Source organism: Sorex fumeus, unplaced genomic scaffold (assembly GCF_029834395.1).
Source record: "Sorex fumeus unplaced genomic scaffold, SorFum_2.1 ptg000063l, whole genome shotgun sequence".
In the NCBI taxonomy this organism is placed as follows: domain Eukaryota; kingdom Metazoa; phylum Chordata; class Mammalia; order Eulipotyphla; family Soricidae; genus Sorex; species Sorex fumeus.
Genome location: NW_026606120.1, coordinates 29,692,752 through 29,709,498, shown reverse-complemented (window position 1 = coordinate 29,709,498; position 16,747 = coordinate 29,692,752). Strand labels below are relative to the sequence as shown.

Genomic DNA, 16,747 nt, shown 5'->3' with positions numbered 1-16,747 from the left:
GATAAGAGGTACTAAATAGAAAGTGTTTGAAAATAAAATGAAATAAAAATAAATGTCATAAATTGAAAGTGAAAAATAAATTTTATTTATTAAAATTCATGCTAAATACCTAACTTCTGTGTGTCTGTAGGCATGCGCAGGCATACTTTTAAAGAATTTTTATAACAATTGTTTTGCACCTCTAAGATTTATATTTACATTTAAAATATTTTGTTGAACTGGACACTTCAGTCAATATCATAAAGAATTAAGAACTATCTTGTATTGCCATGTCAATGGAAAATATGAAGAAAAATATATAAGAATAATCCTAGTAGGGCGTTTGTCTTGCAGTCTGCTGACCTGGCTGATCTGAGTTCAATTCCTCTGCCCCTCTTGGAGAGCCCGACAAGCTACCCAGAGTATCTCCCCCGCACAGCAAAGCCTGGCTTCCCATGACGTATTTGATATGCCAAACACAATAACAACAAGTTTCACAATGGAGATGTAACTGGGCCCGCTCAAGCAATTGATGAACAACGGGAGGACAGTGCTACAGTGCTACTCCTTGTAGCATCGATTTTTTCCAATAATAGTAATTTTCACAACTTCTGGTACAGTCCTTGACTGTCCCATTATAAATTACAAACCACAATATCTACATGGTTGCTTTGTTTTATTCCAATGGAATTTGCAAGAAAACAATGTTCTTTTAATAATGATAAGAAAGGAGATGCTTTAAAATAAAAATCACAGCAAGATGGAATTTAAACCTTCATCCATCCCCTGCTGTGGGTTAACAGAATCTTGAGAATTGCCACACGCTGCCCTGAGTTTACCTCTATTAATCACAGCTTCTTGTACACTGCAAGTTTAGAATGTAAAGGAGTGGACATTTAGGAAAAGGACTATTACAATGATTACAAAGAAACAATCATGGGACTGGAGCAATAGTACAGCAGGTGAGCATTTGCCTTGCACAGGGCTGACCAGGTTTCAGCCTGTATTATCTCCAGAGGACCATAAGGCGTGATTTCGAAAACTCAAAGCCAGGAGTAACCCCTGAGCATTTCCAGGTGTGGCCCCCCCAAAAAATTAAAAAACATTCAGAGGGGCCAAAGATATGGTTGCTGTACATACAAAGAAGCAGTTGTTGCAAAACGCGTTTGTGACAGGCAGTGACTGGGAGAACAAATGAACATCTCTACTGACCCCAGTACCACTCCATTCTTTATTGCCTTTGGGTAAAACTTTCCCTGGCTATAGGGAATTGACTCTCCTAAGGTAATGCTCTTCCCCAGAGATAACCAATGTTCAAAGGGACAATGGATACAATCGTGACCTAGACACATTTTCTCATCTGGGACTCCCTGGAAGGGATTCCCAGCACCAATATCTCATATAGGATCACTGAGTCATTACAAACTTACCACCAGTCAGCCTACTCCGCTGTTAATCCATCTGTTCTCTCCACCCTTCTAGGGGTTGTTGGCAAGAATTAATCTCACTCAACCACCTCCGCACAAATCTTCCGTGAAGAGGGCCAGTATAGTGCCGTTGGGCACTTGCCTTGCATGCGGCTGACCCGGGTTCAACCCCAGGCACCACATATTGTCCCCTGGCTCCTGAAGACAGAGCCAAAAGTAAGCTCTGAGCACTGCTGAATATGGCCACCCAAACAAACAAGCTAAATCTCCCACGCAGAGGAAGAGTCCTGAAGAATCCAACACTGTAGCAGTGTAGGCTATTATCACATAGCACTAATTTAACTGAATGTCTTATTTTTGGTAAGCAAACATGAATGAGACACATTATTTCAAAATATTTAGGCTTTTGTTTATTGTTTTGCTTTGTTTTGTTTTCAGGCCACACTCAGCAGTACTCAGAACTTACTCCTGGCTCTGTGCTCAGGATGCATCAGTTCTGGGTGCTGGGGATTGAACCCAGGGTGGCTGCCTGCAAGTGCTCTACTGGCTTACAATCCCGCCACCAGGAAAATATTCAGATTTTACTTCCCAAAAAAAATTGTGTTAATTCCCCAATTTTTTTTTACTTCCAAAAAAAATTTGGAAGTAAAACAGATTTTATTTGGAGGTTTTGAAGGGAAAGAGGAAGAGAAAGTGGGAGCAAGTGGACAGTATTATGCTCAAGAGAGAACCTGGGCTTCTCCAAGGGCAGAGAGAGCCCCTATACACATCCGAGCATTAGACAGGAAAGCATGAAAGTACACATCTCAAGAAAGGAGATGTGGTGACAAATGAGCTCCGACACCACATCTGCTTGGCCACATGGGTGCAAGCAGCACGTGAGCTTGGGCAGCATATGCCCCTTCTAAAAATTTTTTGAAGTAAATTTTTTTGCTTCATGTGAAATGTAACTATTTTATTCTGTATCTTTTTTGCTCCCCTTAAAAAATATTAGAAAATAAAAAAATATTAGAAGCAGCAGAACCTCATCTCTACCCACAGCATGCATTAGTAACCAGTTCTTTCATGCTTTCTAAGTAGACACGTTTGGCTGATAATTAATAAAAGTAAAATAAGTAAAGGCCCTCCCATTGATCATTGATTTACTCGAGCGGCCCAGTAAAGTCTCCATTGGAGACTTTGTTGTTACTGTGTCTGGCATATCGATTACGTCACGGGGAGCTTGCCAGGCTCTGCCGTGCGGGCGAGAAACTCTCGGTAGCTTGCCGGGCTCTCCGAGAGGGGCGGAGGAATCGAACTCGGGTCGGCCATGTTGGCTGCGTGATATAGCAACCCCTAAGAATTTTTTTTAAAGAATGGAATATGCCAACTCAAAATATTCTCTCGACATAGGGTTATCTTGTGGAATCTGTGCAATGGTGCAGTGGATAGGGAGTTTGTCTTGCATGTGCCCAACCAGGCTTTGCTTCCCAACATTCCATAAGGTCCCCCAAACCTGACAGGAATGAGTCCTCGGTGCTCAGGAGTAAACCCTGAGCAACTCAGGGTGTGGTCCAAAAAAATTAAAGCAACAGCAAAGAACAAACAAGGGTTACCTTATTCTTTTCTTTTTTTCTTTTCTGTTGTTTTTTCCCTTGCTTTTAGATAACAACGGACATTGCCCAGAGCAGCTTGGTGCTCAGGTTCTCTTTCTGGAAGTGTTTGGGGGACCATGAGGTACCAAGGATCAAAACTGAGGTCTTCTGCATGCAAAGCAAGGTTCACAAAGCATGTGCTCATCCCTTTGAGCACATGCATTATCTTCAGCTGATTATTTTAAAAAACAATATATACAAAATTTTGTAGGTGAAATTTTTGTAGGTGAAATTTACATATACAATGGAATTCTCCAATTACCAGGGTGTCTCACTTTCTGTACTACAAAGATCAATAAATATCTAGAAAATCAACACTGGACTAGCACTGTAGCACTGTACTCCCATTGTTCGTTCATTGATTTGCTGAAGCAGGCACTAGTAACATCTCTATTGTGAGACTTGTTGTTACTGTGTTTGGGATATTGAATACACCACCGGGAGCTTACCTGGCTCTGCCATGAGCATTTGAGTACGCAGCAAATTAAATCTGCATAAGGATTTTACCCTTGTTTATTGTGTTATTTTTCCTGATCACAGTGTCTGCCTATCCTTGTCTTTGTCCCTGAATGTTTCTTTTTGTCTTCAGCTGGAAATGGTATTTAAGCTAGTAGCTTATGCATTCTTGGGAGTTACTCTGAATTCTTATATAAACGAGTAAACAAATTAATAAAATTGTTTATTTTTCTTATCTTTATAAGAGATTTCAGTCAAGAAATTAGAAAAGGAGAAGAAACATTAGTTTTCCCAGTTTCCCTCCTATGTATTTTCAATAAGAGCTCAAATTTTAGTATTTCTTTTATTTTGGTTTGTGGAAATTTGACATGACATACTATTTTTTTCCTTAAATTTTTATTAGTGAAACACAATGAGGTACAGTTGCAGACTTACAAACTTTTGTGCTTTGGTTTCAGTTATACAATGTTTGAATACCCATCCCTCCACCAGTGCCCATTCTCCACCACCACCAGTCCCAGTATCCCACCCACCTCCCTTCCCTCCATCCCACCCTACCTCTGTGGCAGGGCATTCCCTTTTGTTATCTCTCTCCTTTTGAGTGCTGCGGTTTGCAAAAGAGACATTGAGTGGCAATCTTGTTCAGACTATAGTCTACTCTCATCACGCATTTCCCATCCTGAGAGGAACCTCCCAACATCCTTTATTTGGTGCTCCCTTCTCTATCTGAGCTGCCTTTTCCCCTAGCGTGTGCTACTGTCCTCAAAGCCATGGAGTAATCCTCCTGGTACTTATCTCGGCTATTCTTGGGTGTTAGTCTCCTATTTTGTTACTTTCTGTTCCCCAGATGAATGCAATCTTTCTATGTCTATCCCTCTCTTTCTGACTCATTTCGCTTAGCATGATACTTTCCATGTAGTACCACTTGTATGTAAATTTCATGACTTCATCCTTTCTGACAGCTACATAGTATTCCATTGTGTAGATGTACCAAAGCTTCTTTAACAAGTCATCTGTTCTTGGGCACTCAGTTTTTTTCCAGATTCTATCTATTGTAAACAGTGCTGCGATGAACAGACAACTGCAGATGTCGCTTCGACTATACTTTTTTGCCTCTCCGGGGTATAGTTCCAGGAGTGGAATTGCTGGGTCAAATGGGAGCTCAATTTCTAGTTTTTTGAGTATCGTCCATACTGTTTTCCAGGGCTGAACCAGTCGGCATTCCCACCGGCAGTGAAGGAGGGTCCCTTTCTCGCCACATATGCGCCAGCACGGGTTGCTTTTGTTCTTTTGGATGTGGGCCATTCTCTGCGGTGTGAAATGATATCTCATTGTTGTTTTGATCTGCACCTCCCTGATGATTAGTGATGTAGAGCATTTTCTCATGTGTCTTTTAGCCATTCGAATTTCATCTTTGAGGAACTTTCTGTTTATTTCGTCGCTCCATTTTCTGATAGGGTTGGATGTTTTCTTCTCGTGGAGTTCAATCAGTATTTTGTATATCCTTGATATCAACCCCTTGTCAGATGTGTATTTGGCGAATACCCTTTCCCATTCTGGGGACTGTCTTTGTATTTTGGTCACTGTTTCTTTTGAGGTGCAGAAGCTTCTTAATTTAAGATAGTCCCGTTTGTCTATCTCTGTTTTCAGTTGCTTAGCCAGTGGCGTGACATCTTTGAAGACACCATTAGCTTCAATGTCATGGAGGGTTTTGCCGACTTTGTCTTCAATGTACCTTATGGATTCCGATCTGAATGGCATACTATTTTAAAATAGTCAAAGGCTAGCTCTTCAGGGCTGGAGAGATAGCACAGAGGGTAGGGCATTTGCCTTGCACGCAGCCGACCCGGGTTCAATTCCCAGAATCCCATATGGTCCCCCGAGCACCGCCAGGAGAAACTCCTGAGTGCAGAGCCAGGAGTAACCCCTGTGCATCGCCGGGTGTGACCCAACAAGCAAAAAAAAAAAATGTTAGCTCTTCAAGCCTGTGTTCTCTATTGAACACTTATCTCGCTTGTTTATCTCTATGTATGCTTGCTTGCTTCATCTTTCAAGTTCATGTTTCCTTTTGAACATGTAATCTTTACCTTCTCCCCCCCCTTTCAATTTTCTTATTTTGGGGGGAGGGGTGGTTATGCTCAGGGATCACTCAGAGGTTATGCTCAGGGGCCAATCATGGCTCTGCACTGAGGAATTAGTTTTGGTGGTGCCTGGGGGACCATTTGGGATGCAGGAATCTAAACCAGGTTGGCCACATGCAAAGCTTTATCCTCTGTACTATTACTCTAGCCCTTGCATATTTCTAAGTAAGTATTGTGCAATAAAAACTTATCTTGTTTCACTAAAAATAAAGCCATAACAATCATTAAAGAGAAATAATTTCTTCTTATTTGAACCAGGCTGGATCTTTGGATTAAACAATAATTATTTTTTTTAAGGAACTATCAAGGCAATAGTTGTTAGAGTAGTCATGTGAATCAGAAGGACTGATGATTGTGAACTTCTGGATTGATGGAAAAATCAGAAACAATTATGAACAGCCACCCTTCAGCAAAGTATTCAGTATATTGGACCTACTTTAGTGACAATGAGGGCACCTCCGATTATGGTCATGTTCAATTAAATTCAGTTAGCTAAGAGAAAGGTGCTGGAGTGATAGCACAGTGGTAGGGCGTTTGCCTTGCACGTGGCCAACCCAGCCGACCCGAGTTCGATTCCTCCACTCCTCACAGAGAGCCCAGCAAGCCACCAAGATTATCTTGCCCACAGAGCAAAGCCTGGAAAGCTATCCGTGACGTATTCGATATGCCAAACACAGTAACAAGTCTCACAATGTTACTCGGCCCGCTCAAGCAAATCTATGAACAACAGGAGGACAGTGACAGTGACAGTGACTACAATGTAAAGAACTGTTTATTCTATAACTTTCTTTTTACCATTTTTAAAAATTTATTCAGCGATAGCACATCAGTAGGGCGTTTGCCTTACACGCAGCCAACATGGCCAACCCGAGTTCGATTCCTCCGCCCCTCTCGGAGAGCCTGGCAAGCTACCGAGAGTATCTCACCCGCACGGCAGAGCCTGGCAAGCTCCCCGTGACGTATTCGATATGCCAAACACAGTAACAACGAAGTCTCCAATGGAGACGTTACTGGGCCCGCTCGAGCAAATCGATGATCAATGGGAGGGCCTTTACTTACTTATTCCAAAGAGGATAATTTATAAAAGAATTTCTAAACGGCTGGCTCTATTTGAAAAAATGATTCATCTTTTTACGTTACTTCTATATATAGTACTAGCAACTATAGGAATGTTAGAAGTTAGTAGTAAGTGAATAAACAACTTTATATTAATTATTATTATTATTATTCTCTTTCAGCATATCTTTCTTCCACCAGATCCCAAACTCAAGCAAACTTATCTAAACTAAGTCAAATGTATTCAGTCATAAGGAAAACTTTGTAAAAGTGGAACTTGAATGAGGTAAAGGTCAAGCCACTACTACTGATTCACTTTCCAGAATTGAGAAAGAGGTCAAGAATAAGGGACCAAGGCTCAAGAGCGCTCAGGACAAGTAACCATAGAGAAGACTGATCCCAACATTGTACTGGTAAATTGGCAGAGATCATTCATCAGTCACCTAATTTTGGATTAAGAGTGAAAGTGAATGGTAATGTTTATTACTGTCACTGTCACTGTCCTCCCATTGTCCATCGATTTTCTCAAGTGGGCACCAGTAACATCTCCATTGTGAGACTTCTTGATACTGTTTTTGGCATATCGAATATGTTACGGGGAGCTTGCCAGGCTTTACCATGTGGGCAAAATACTCTCGGTATCTTCCCGGGCTCTCCGAGAGGGGCGGAGGAATCAAACCCAGATCGGCCGCATGCAAGGCAAATGCCCTACCTGCTATGCTATCACTAGAGATTCATCACTGCCAAGGGAGCCATAGGTTAATTACCACTGAAGATAATATAAATTATCAATCATTTCACTGTAGTACAATGAGTATTTAGTGAAATGTCTTTACAGTACACAGAAATGCTGACATTTAACACAAGGATACTCAGGGGATTCTGATTATTGTTGAGTATTCCCTATCTTTGGGGTATAAGTATGTCATTGAATAGAGTCCATTAAAAGAAATTTATTTAGAGCCTGTCTTTCAACTACCCCTAATATCAGGCACCAAAAAAAATGTGCATGGTGTGTTTATTTAATAGGTACAAGTAGGCATTGATGAACTGAAGGTTCAAAGCAAGGACTCAAATGGTTCTGGGGACCCTGCATGCTGGGTCTTACCCTGGCTACCCAGGTGGATGAAGGCCTCCAGAATTAAACCTTGATTCAGCAACTTGCAGTCATCAGTGCCAACATTGTAATAGACTCATCTCAGAGACACTGCTTTTTACAGGCAACTATATTATAACCAGGCTAATGGTCTGCATATCAACAAAACTCTATGAAAAAGAACATGTCTATCATCCTTTGATATGCTTTGTTTCCAAATATCTAGATTCCTCTCACAGATATTAATGAAGCCACATATTAATAGCACACTCATCATCACTTCTGTGCATCTTGAACATTTGTTCAACTTAACAATTGAAAAATGTCAATGATATATTAGTGCATGGCTGCTGTGTCATTAGATGAACTGTCCACATTGGGGAAATCAGACAATTGATGTATAAGGGAAAAGTAAAAATACAATGGCAAGATGACTCTTGGCAGTTGTACAAGAACACTCACAGCACTTTTCACTGTTAAAAAAAGAAATCTGAGCACCAACTATTGGATTTCAGAAAGAGACAGAAGAGATAATCAAGATTATAAATAAAAATCATAATCAAAGTGAGAATGAGTTAACTTTAGCTCTTCAGGTTTACTAAGCTAGATCTCAAAAAAGTCATAAAACTTACAGTATTATCTTACTGATTATATATTTAAAAACAAGCCAAGACAATTTTAACTGCCTATGAAAATTAGGGATTACAAAGATGAGTATAACAAAGATCAGTTTAAAAAAAAGATGCAAGGCAATATCTACAAAAATGAGAATCTGAGGGCGGAAGTGAAGCATTGTCATGATGTATACTATCAAAAGTACTGTCACTTGATTTTGTAGATGATAGAATGTGCCTATGTATATTATTTACGAAAGATTAGTATTTATTTATATATTTATTTATTTTCATTTATTTTCTTTTTTGGTCACACCCAGCGATGCTCAGGGGTTACTCCTGGCTCTGAACTCAGGAATTACTCCTGGTGGTTCTCAGGGGACCAAATAGGATGCTTGGAATCGAACCCTGGTTGGGTTCGATTCCAAGCAAATGCCCTACCTACTATTGCTCCAGCCCCAGAAAAGTTAAAGCATATACTCTTTTTTCATTCGGCTTGAGTGATAGCACAGAGGTAGGGCGTTTGCCTTGCACGCAGCCAACATGGCTGACCCGAGTTTGATTCCTCCGTCCCTCTCAGAGAGCCCGGCAAGCTACCTAGAGTATCTTGCTCGCACGGCAGAGCCTGGCGAGCTACCCATGAGGTATTGGATATGCCTAACACAGTAACAACAAAATCTCCAATGGAGATGTTACTGGGCCCGCTCAAGCAAATTAATGAACAATGGAAGGACAGTGAGAGTGACCCATTTTTCATAGTAATAAGTGATTGATATCACAAAGCTTTGAATCACTGTATCACTGCCATCCCATTGTTCATCAATTTCCTCGAGCAGGCATCAGTAACGTCTCCATTTGTCCTAGCCCTGAGATTTTAGCAAGTGCCTCATTGGAGGCTCTTTCAGGGTCAGGGAAATGAAACCCATCATTGTTACTGGGTTTTGGCATATCAGATATACCACAGGGAGCTTGCCAGACTCTGCCACATGGGCAGGATTCTCTTGGTAGCCTACCAGGTTCTCCTTAGAGTGAAAACTAGAGGTTGCTTCCAGGAACTTGGTTTTATATTCTCTGGATCGTCACCATTAATTATATTACACATCACCAGGGGCAGTTTGTGGGTGTGACTGCCAAGCTACTGGAAGATGGGGGATCTGGGTGGAGGAGGCCCAGTCCCAATCTGAGCAGGCTTGGAGGTCTCAGGCCCAGGTCCCACATACCTGGGTTCCTCTGCAGTTCTTTCATGCATGAGGCTCATCTGAGTGTGTGGAAAGTGGTCTTAAGCATGGCTGTGGTTGGGTTCCAGTGGTCTTCAGCTGTTGGGGCTCTGCTTGGGGTGGGAATGGAAACTCAACCTGTCCACTTTCAGGGGCCCTGGTGAGGACAGTCAGGTGCGGGGGAAGGAGACTCTGTGTTGTTCTCTTCCAGGAGCTTGGCTTTATAGTCTCTGGATCTTAGCCATTGATGGGATTACTTGGGAACCGGGGGCAATTGGTGGGTATAACTGTCTAGCTAGGGGATCTGGTTGGAGGAGGACCAGTCCCATTCCAGCAGGCTTGGAGGTCTCAGCCCCAGGTCCCACACACCTGGGTTCCTCTGCCAGTTCTTTCATGCGAGAGGCTTGTCCAAGCGTGTGGAGAGTAGTCTTTGAATATTTATGAAAATTTCCTCCTCTAGCTATACATTTCATTAAATATAAAGAATGTTTAAATTTTAAGGATTTTGAAATTTGTTTAAATACTTTGAAATAGTTTTAAATCGTTAAAAATTTTAGAAAGTACTTTATTTTGCATCATTCAATATTATATCAAGCATTTGGCTTATTTATTTTATTGATTTAAATTTCTTTCCATTTAAATTATAATTATTGGATAAATTATTTCATTTTGAAGGAATTTGTTCCTCTAAGAAGCTGTATCAAATGAGAGATAGAATCCGGAGTTCTGATCTTTGTCAACGCTCAAGAATCAGGGACGCTGTCTCATTTGCCAAGACATCAAAAATCAGATGGGCTGGACACGTAATGAGGTTTACAGACAACCGCTGGACTAGAGCGATTACTGATTGGATTCCACGGGACATCAAAAGATCACGTGGACGCCCACCTACAAGCTGGTCAGACTTCTTCGTCAAGACCCTGAATGATCGGTTTGAGGCTCTGCATGTTCCTAGAACGAACGGATACCATTGGGCTACGCTAGCACGCAACCGGGATGAATGGAGATGTTACTGGCACCCGCTCAAGTAAATCGATGAATAAAGGGGATTAAGTGATTAAGTGAAGAAGCTGTAAAATCTTTTAAACTATAAGATTTATACTTACAGATTTACACTTATGATGCATAAGCATAAAACTTTAGTAAATGATCTGGGCCTGAAATGAACCACGGTTAGCATGTGAGAGGACCAAGAAATCAAGGTTGCTGGTTGCTGGTACCAACCTGCCCTTCCTAGTGAATGCTGCTTCAAGAATCTTAGGAGTCATGTTTTATGTGCCTGTTGTCAATTCCTAGGGAAGATACTATACTTTCTGGTCAGGCTGTCAATTAATCACTCTATCTTCACCTTGATTCCAAACTTATTTTAAAAATAAATAATTATAAAACACTAAACAAAATATATAAAGGAGTGTTTCAAGACAATGAGAAATATATCTTTTATGGCATCTCTAAGCCTCCAGAGGACATGTGATTCTTTACTTCAATGTTCCTATGTATGGGAGTATCACCTTCAAAATCTTCATTCCACAACAACACTCTGGCTAAGGTGATCCCACTGGAATCAATCAAGAGATGATTGGATAAGGAAATAATGGGATATAAATATAATGAAATTCTGGACTATAAGAATAGAGAAAACCAAGCTGTTTACTGCCTAGTGGATGGGTGGGGGTTGTATTATGTTGAATGAAGTTATCCAGAGGTTGAAGAACAGGTACAGAACAATCTCTCTCATATGTGCCATAGAAAGAGACACATAGTAAGAGAATAACAATTGCCCAAAGGCAACAGAACCTGAGAAGTGGTAGGCTGAACTGGGGTGGGTGGGGAGTTAAGATGAAGAGACATCTGAGACAACAGTGGGGAGGGAAGTAGGCATTATAGTGGAGAGTGTGATGTTGACACATTATAGCCATAAAACCCTACTAGTAACAGTATTGTAAAGCACAGCACTTAAAATCAGTGTTAATAAAAGATTCACTGTTGGGCCAGAATGAGAGTAATACAAGGGGTAAGATGCCATGCAGGTGGACAACTGGTTAGATATCTGGCACTACATATGGTCCTCCAAGTACTGCTAGTACTGAATCCTGAGCACAGAGCTGGGCGTAAACCCTGAGCATGGTTGAATTTGGCCCCAAATCGCAATTAAAATGCACTGAGGAGGTGAATTTTCCATGCTCCATCCATTTACTATGCTTAGGGTAGAGAGGCCCTGCTGGGGTTTTGGTAATCTCATCACCGGGCAAAGGGATCACTGTTTATAGCTGCTACCTACAACTATTGATATGCTATGCAAAAGTGACTTCTGTCGAGAGTGGCTAAGAAGTACTTCTTGGCGAGTTGCAGATCCTGGCTCAGGAGGACAAGGTGGGGTACCTGGCTACCTCTTATGGGCTTCCAGGTGCTACCATTGCTGTCATGATGCTCAGGGGCCGCACTACTGAGTCATCAAGCTCCAGGTCGAAGAAGAACCAACCGAGAAAAGGAGAATAATCCTGACATATGGCAGCATGATTAACACAGAGCATCTGGAGAGGATTGGCTTTAGGAACTTATAGAAAAGCAGTCAAGACTAGAGAGGAGAACAATGCCTTCCAATGCTGTCTGCACAGAGAATGATCTAGAAAACAGTAAGGAACCTGTTGAACAGACCTCATGACCTGAGACATTAGCAGCTTGTGAAACAGAGGCAGGCACCAACCTTTTGGAAGCTTTCCAGATAACTGTGATATAAAGGTATTGTAAAACACTAGTGTCAAATTTCTTTCTTTGTGCATATTTAAACAAGGCCACTTAGTAAATATGCACTTTGGGTCATGATTTTTTCAACTTTGTCCCCTCAAGATTGCCACTGACCATAGCATAATTGAAAAATATTCATTTTTAACTTTCATTTTAAAATATTTGTTGTCTTGGAGCCAAAGCAATAGTACAATGGGTAGAGTGCTTGCCTTGCACGTGTTAGAGGCAGGTTCAATCCCATGCATTCCCATATTGTGGTCCCTGAACCCTCCAGGAGTGATCCCTGAGCACAGAACCAGGAGCAAACCCTGAGCACAGCTGGGTGTGATCCAGTTCCAACCCCACAAAAAATGTTTGTTGTCTTAAAATAAGCCGGATTACCTGTTCCTTTCACTTACCTCCCAAATAGTATGTGTCACCAAAATGAATCTGCCCATGTAGGGAATGTGCTATGAAAGTTGCATTATCATCTACTGTCATACTCAGGTGACTCCCTCTAGTAGATATGGACACAGAATGCCACTGTCCATCATTTAGTGCAGAACCTGAAAGTAAAAAAAAATAAGTTAAAATAAATTCCTGTAAACTCTTCAGATTTTGCCTCTAAACAGGACACATGCTTGAAAATATAATGCACATCTTGGATCATCTTGCAAAGGCACAGTGAGCTCACCCAAAGTCTGTGCAGCACATTTAACTGCTTGGACAAAAGAAATCACAATCTGGAGGAGGGATGGAGTCTCTTGGAGAGAGACAGTAAGAAACGCTAGATGCCAGATTGTGGGGAAAGAGGTGCACATTATGCAATTAGGCAATGCACTTCGATTTATAGATTGACCATTGTTAGCTAGGAGGAGGGTACAGTCCATGCTGGTTTAATGACAGGTTGATCAATGAATTTGGTGATTAGAGGGTTCTCATATCTAGGCAAATATAATCTATCATTTACTTATATATTTTATAACCTAATTTACAATGTTCAACTTGCAGTATTATAGTCTGCATGCCCTCTGCCAAGACTGTAGCATTTGGCAGTCACTATCTGCTGTCATTTCTTGTATGGCAGTAAAGAGGCTCATTTCTTGACACTATCATTCAGTTACATTTGAAAATTACAGACATGTGACAGGAGAGATAGAACAGTGAATAGACTGCTTTCCTTGCACATGGTTGGCCCGGGTTCCATCCTCAGCACCTCAAATTGTTCCCCTGAGTCCAGTCAAACAGCATCCACAGAGTCAGGAGTAAGCCTGAAGCACAATTGGTGGTGGCTATTAACCCCCACCCTTTTTTAAAAAATGTGAAAATTATAGACAAAGAAGAAATGAAATAATGAAGGGGCAAAGAGGTAACAAGAATAGAGAGTCCAATTATTTTACATTAGAATGTGCAACAGCCTTTTTTTGGAAAAGAAAAAGTTTTTATTGAAAAACATTAGAGAGATGTGAAGGGAGGGAGAGATAGAGAGATGGAGAAAGAAATAGAGAGAAATATAGAGGCATGTTTTTCTCTCTCACTAGAAAGGGGGAAAAAAGGTAAGAATACTTTCAAGGAAGGATGTGTGAGCCATTTCACCAGAATGAGGAAATCCAGAAAATGTGTGAAATTCCACATCTCAGGCAGATCTAGGTGAAAGAGACTACTCCAAGGGCCTCACAAAAATGGAATTTTCATGATTCGTCCTAAACAATCATAAAATGAACTATTTACAGTGACAGGACATAGGGCTTATTTCAATCTTGTATTTATTTCAATCCACTTCACTAATATCTGGAGAGATTGTAACATAAGATATTTTATAAACTTTTATGTTAGAAATATAATTTTCCTTATTTCTGTGTACTGTTACTCCCTATAATAATCTTAAAGATTATTTGGAAGAATATATTATCAATTTTTGAAAAGAAGTAATCTAAGTTATAATAAAACATGAAAATTTGTTGAACAAGATGTAAAGTATTTCAAAACGATGCACCTATTTATATGTGAGTATACATACACTTGTACATATACATATTTTTAATGTGTTCATACTTAAACATTTATAAAAATAGAGTTAAATCTGAAAGAGAGGCTCTTAAATATTAAACTAAATTTTTGGATTAACAAAGTATGCTTATTTTTTATTTTGACATTTTTATATTTTCCATATTTTCCAAATGCCATAGTGTACTCTGCCAATAAGTATTATTTTTAAAAAACTAATGTTAGTTTATCCAAAAGAAGTCATTTTATGTTAATTATGTCTATGATATAATGTTTTTTTCTCAAAGTGATAGACTGGAAAATGATCATGAAGTTTAGTCTGGATTAGTTTAGGCATTGCCACCAACTGTCCCATGACGAAGGAACTTAGAGTAAATGAAAAGTGAATGTTGCATCAGACATAAATAAACCAGTAAAGAGTAGTGGCCCAAACCACTCATCCAGGCATTTTTTTGTTAGCTTCTTGGAGGCAAACAATCCCACATTTCAACAAATAATTAAGGTCAGTTTCTCACACTGGCCCCAAACCATGCAAATCTTCGTCCTTTGTGCTGTAAGTGTTAATCAACCTTGGAGGAAACAAGGCCTTCTCTCTCTCATGGGGAAACACAACGCTTGATATGGCAACTGCAGCTTCTATTGAGATGTGGCATACGCTACGTCCATTCATATTTCAACTGCGAAAATTAAGCCAAAGGCAATGACTACATTCCCTTCTTCCCATGCTCCTGGACTCCATTAGAAGCACAGATGGTCACTGGTACTCAACGATGCACAGAGATGCTTGCTTCAATTAAGAGGGCTTAGGACTTGGTCAATCAGGGGAAATGAGTCACAAAAGAAACACCTCGAACTTTGTCCTATAGTAAGTTCTTCTCCACGTGGGGAGTTACTTTTCCTTTCTCTTCTACTTTCCAATAAACTTTGCTAGTTTCAAAAAAACAGAAAGTAACTTTATTCATTCATTTAATTAAAAACATTATTATCTAATCTGAGTTTATGCTCAGGTTATTAGTTAACCTCATTGGGGCAGACCCTGGATGATTAGATAATAATAGTAATAATAGTCTAGCAGTTTCATTGGTATGTTTGCCAACTAATAACCTGAAAATGATATGGGCTATTTACAAACCTATCGAGTTAAAAGTCAACCTGTAAGAATTTGTTTCTAGTAAAACTGTTATCCCCAAGTAAAATATGATCATATATTTTCAGTAGATTGTCTGAAAGCCATTTCTATCTTAATACTACATACAGTGTTTATTGTCCAATTAACCAAGTAAATCCATGTTCTTCCACTGTTCTTCAAACCACCTTTTTGATTTTTCCTTGATTTCTGATTTCTGATTCCAACATGGGCTTGAGATCTAAGAAATGTTCCCAGTATAACCCAAAAGATCACGAAACCTGTTGACAATGCAGCTGTAACTATTTTTTTCAAGTCATTAAATCTTAATTTTATGCTTCCTGACACATTTACAGATTTACAGGAATGGAAAAGTTTGAAGTTAGTTCTTTGGAGATGAAGCAATAATATAGCAGGGTGGGTAATTGGCTTGCATGCAGACAATCAAGATTTGATAACCAACAAACCTTATAATCCCCTGAGCCCTGCCAGGAGTGATCCCTGAACACAGAACCAGGAGTAAGCCCTGAACACTGCTGAGTGTGGTCTCAAAACCAAACTTATAAAATTCAGCTCCTCTATCAGTAAATACAATGGGTCCCATTCTCTTGACCCTGAAAGAGCCACCAATAGGGTAGCGTTAAAAAGGATGAGGAAGGATAGCCTCATAAAATCTCAGGGCCGACCTAGGCTGCCAAAACGAAGAAGGACAAAAATGACTGTAGTTTCAATGCACGTACGCCGGCATTGGATGCATCCATTGAGGACCTGATGGTGAAAGCACGAAAGATCAAGTATGACATCATTGGTCTGACCGAGACAAGAAGGCATCAATCACATCACGCCGTTTTCGACACTGGGGAAGAACTATTCCTCGGAACATGGACAAAAGAGGTGTTGGTGGTGTTGGTGTCCTTGTCAACATGAACTTGGCCATAAACATTGATTCATTAGAATGCCTAAGAACCCAAATCGGAAAATTTCACATGAACAGATGTGGCTCACTGCCAGCAGTATCTATCTTGGTTGTCTACGCACCAACATCCAATTATGATGAAGGAGAAATTGAGAAGTTCTACATGGAGCTGGAGAAGTCCTATAAAGAAGACCACACCTTCTAAAAGATCATTGTTGGTGATTTTAATGCCAAGATAGGACCGAGAAGATCAGCCATAAAACTCCACATCAGGACCCATGGCCTAGAATGGAACCAACAGGGTGAGAGACAGTCCGAGTTCATTGTGTTAACCAAGACCATCCATGATAA

The 16,747-nt window shown here is 40.3% G+C and overlaps 1 pseudogene; it reads right to left on the bottom strand.

Annotated features, from left to right (window-relative positions):
- Nucleotides 1-16,747, bottom strand: part of LOC130034978 (contactin-associated protein-like 3) — a 156,003-nt pseudogene that overhangs the window by 100,518 nt on the left and 38,738 nt on the right.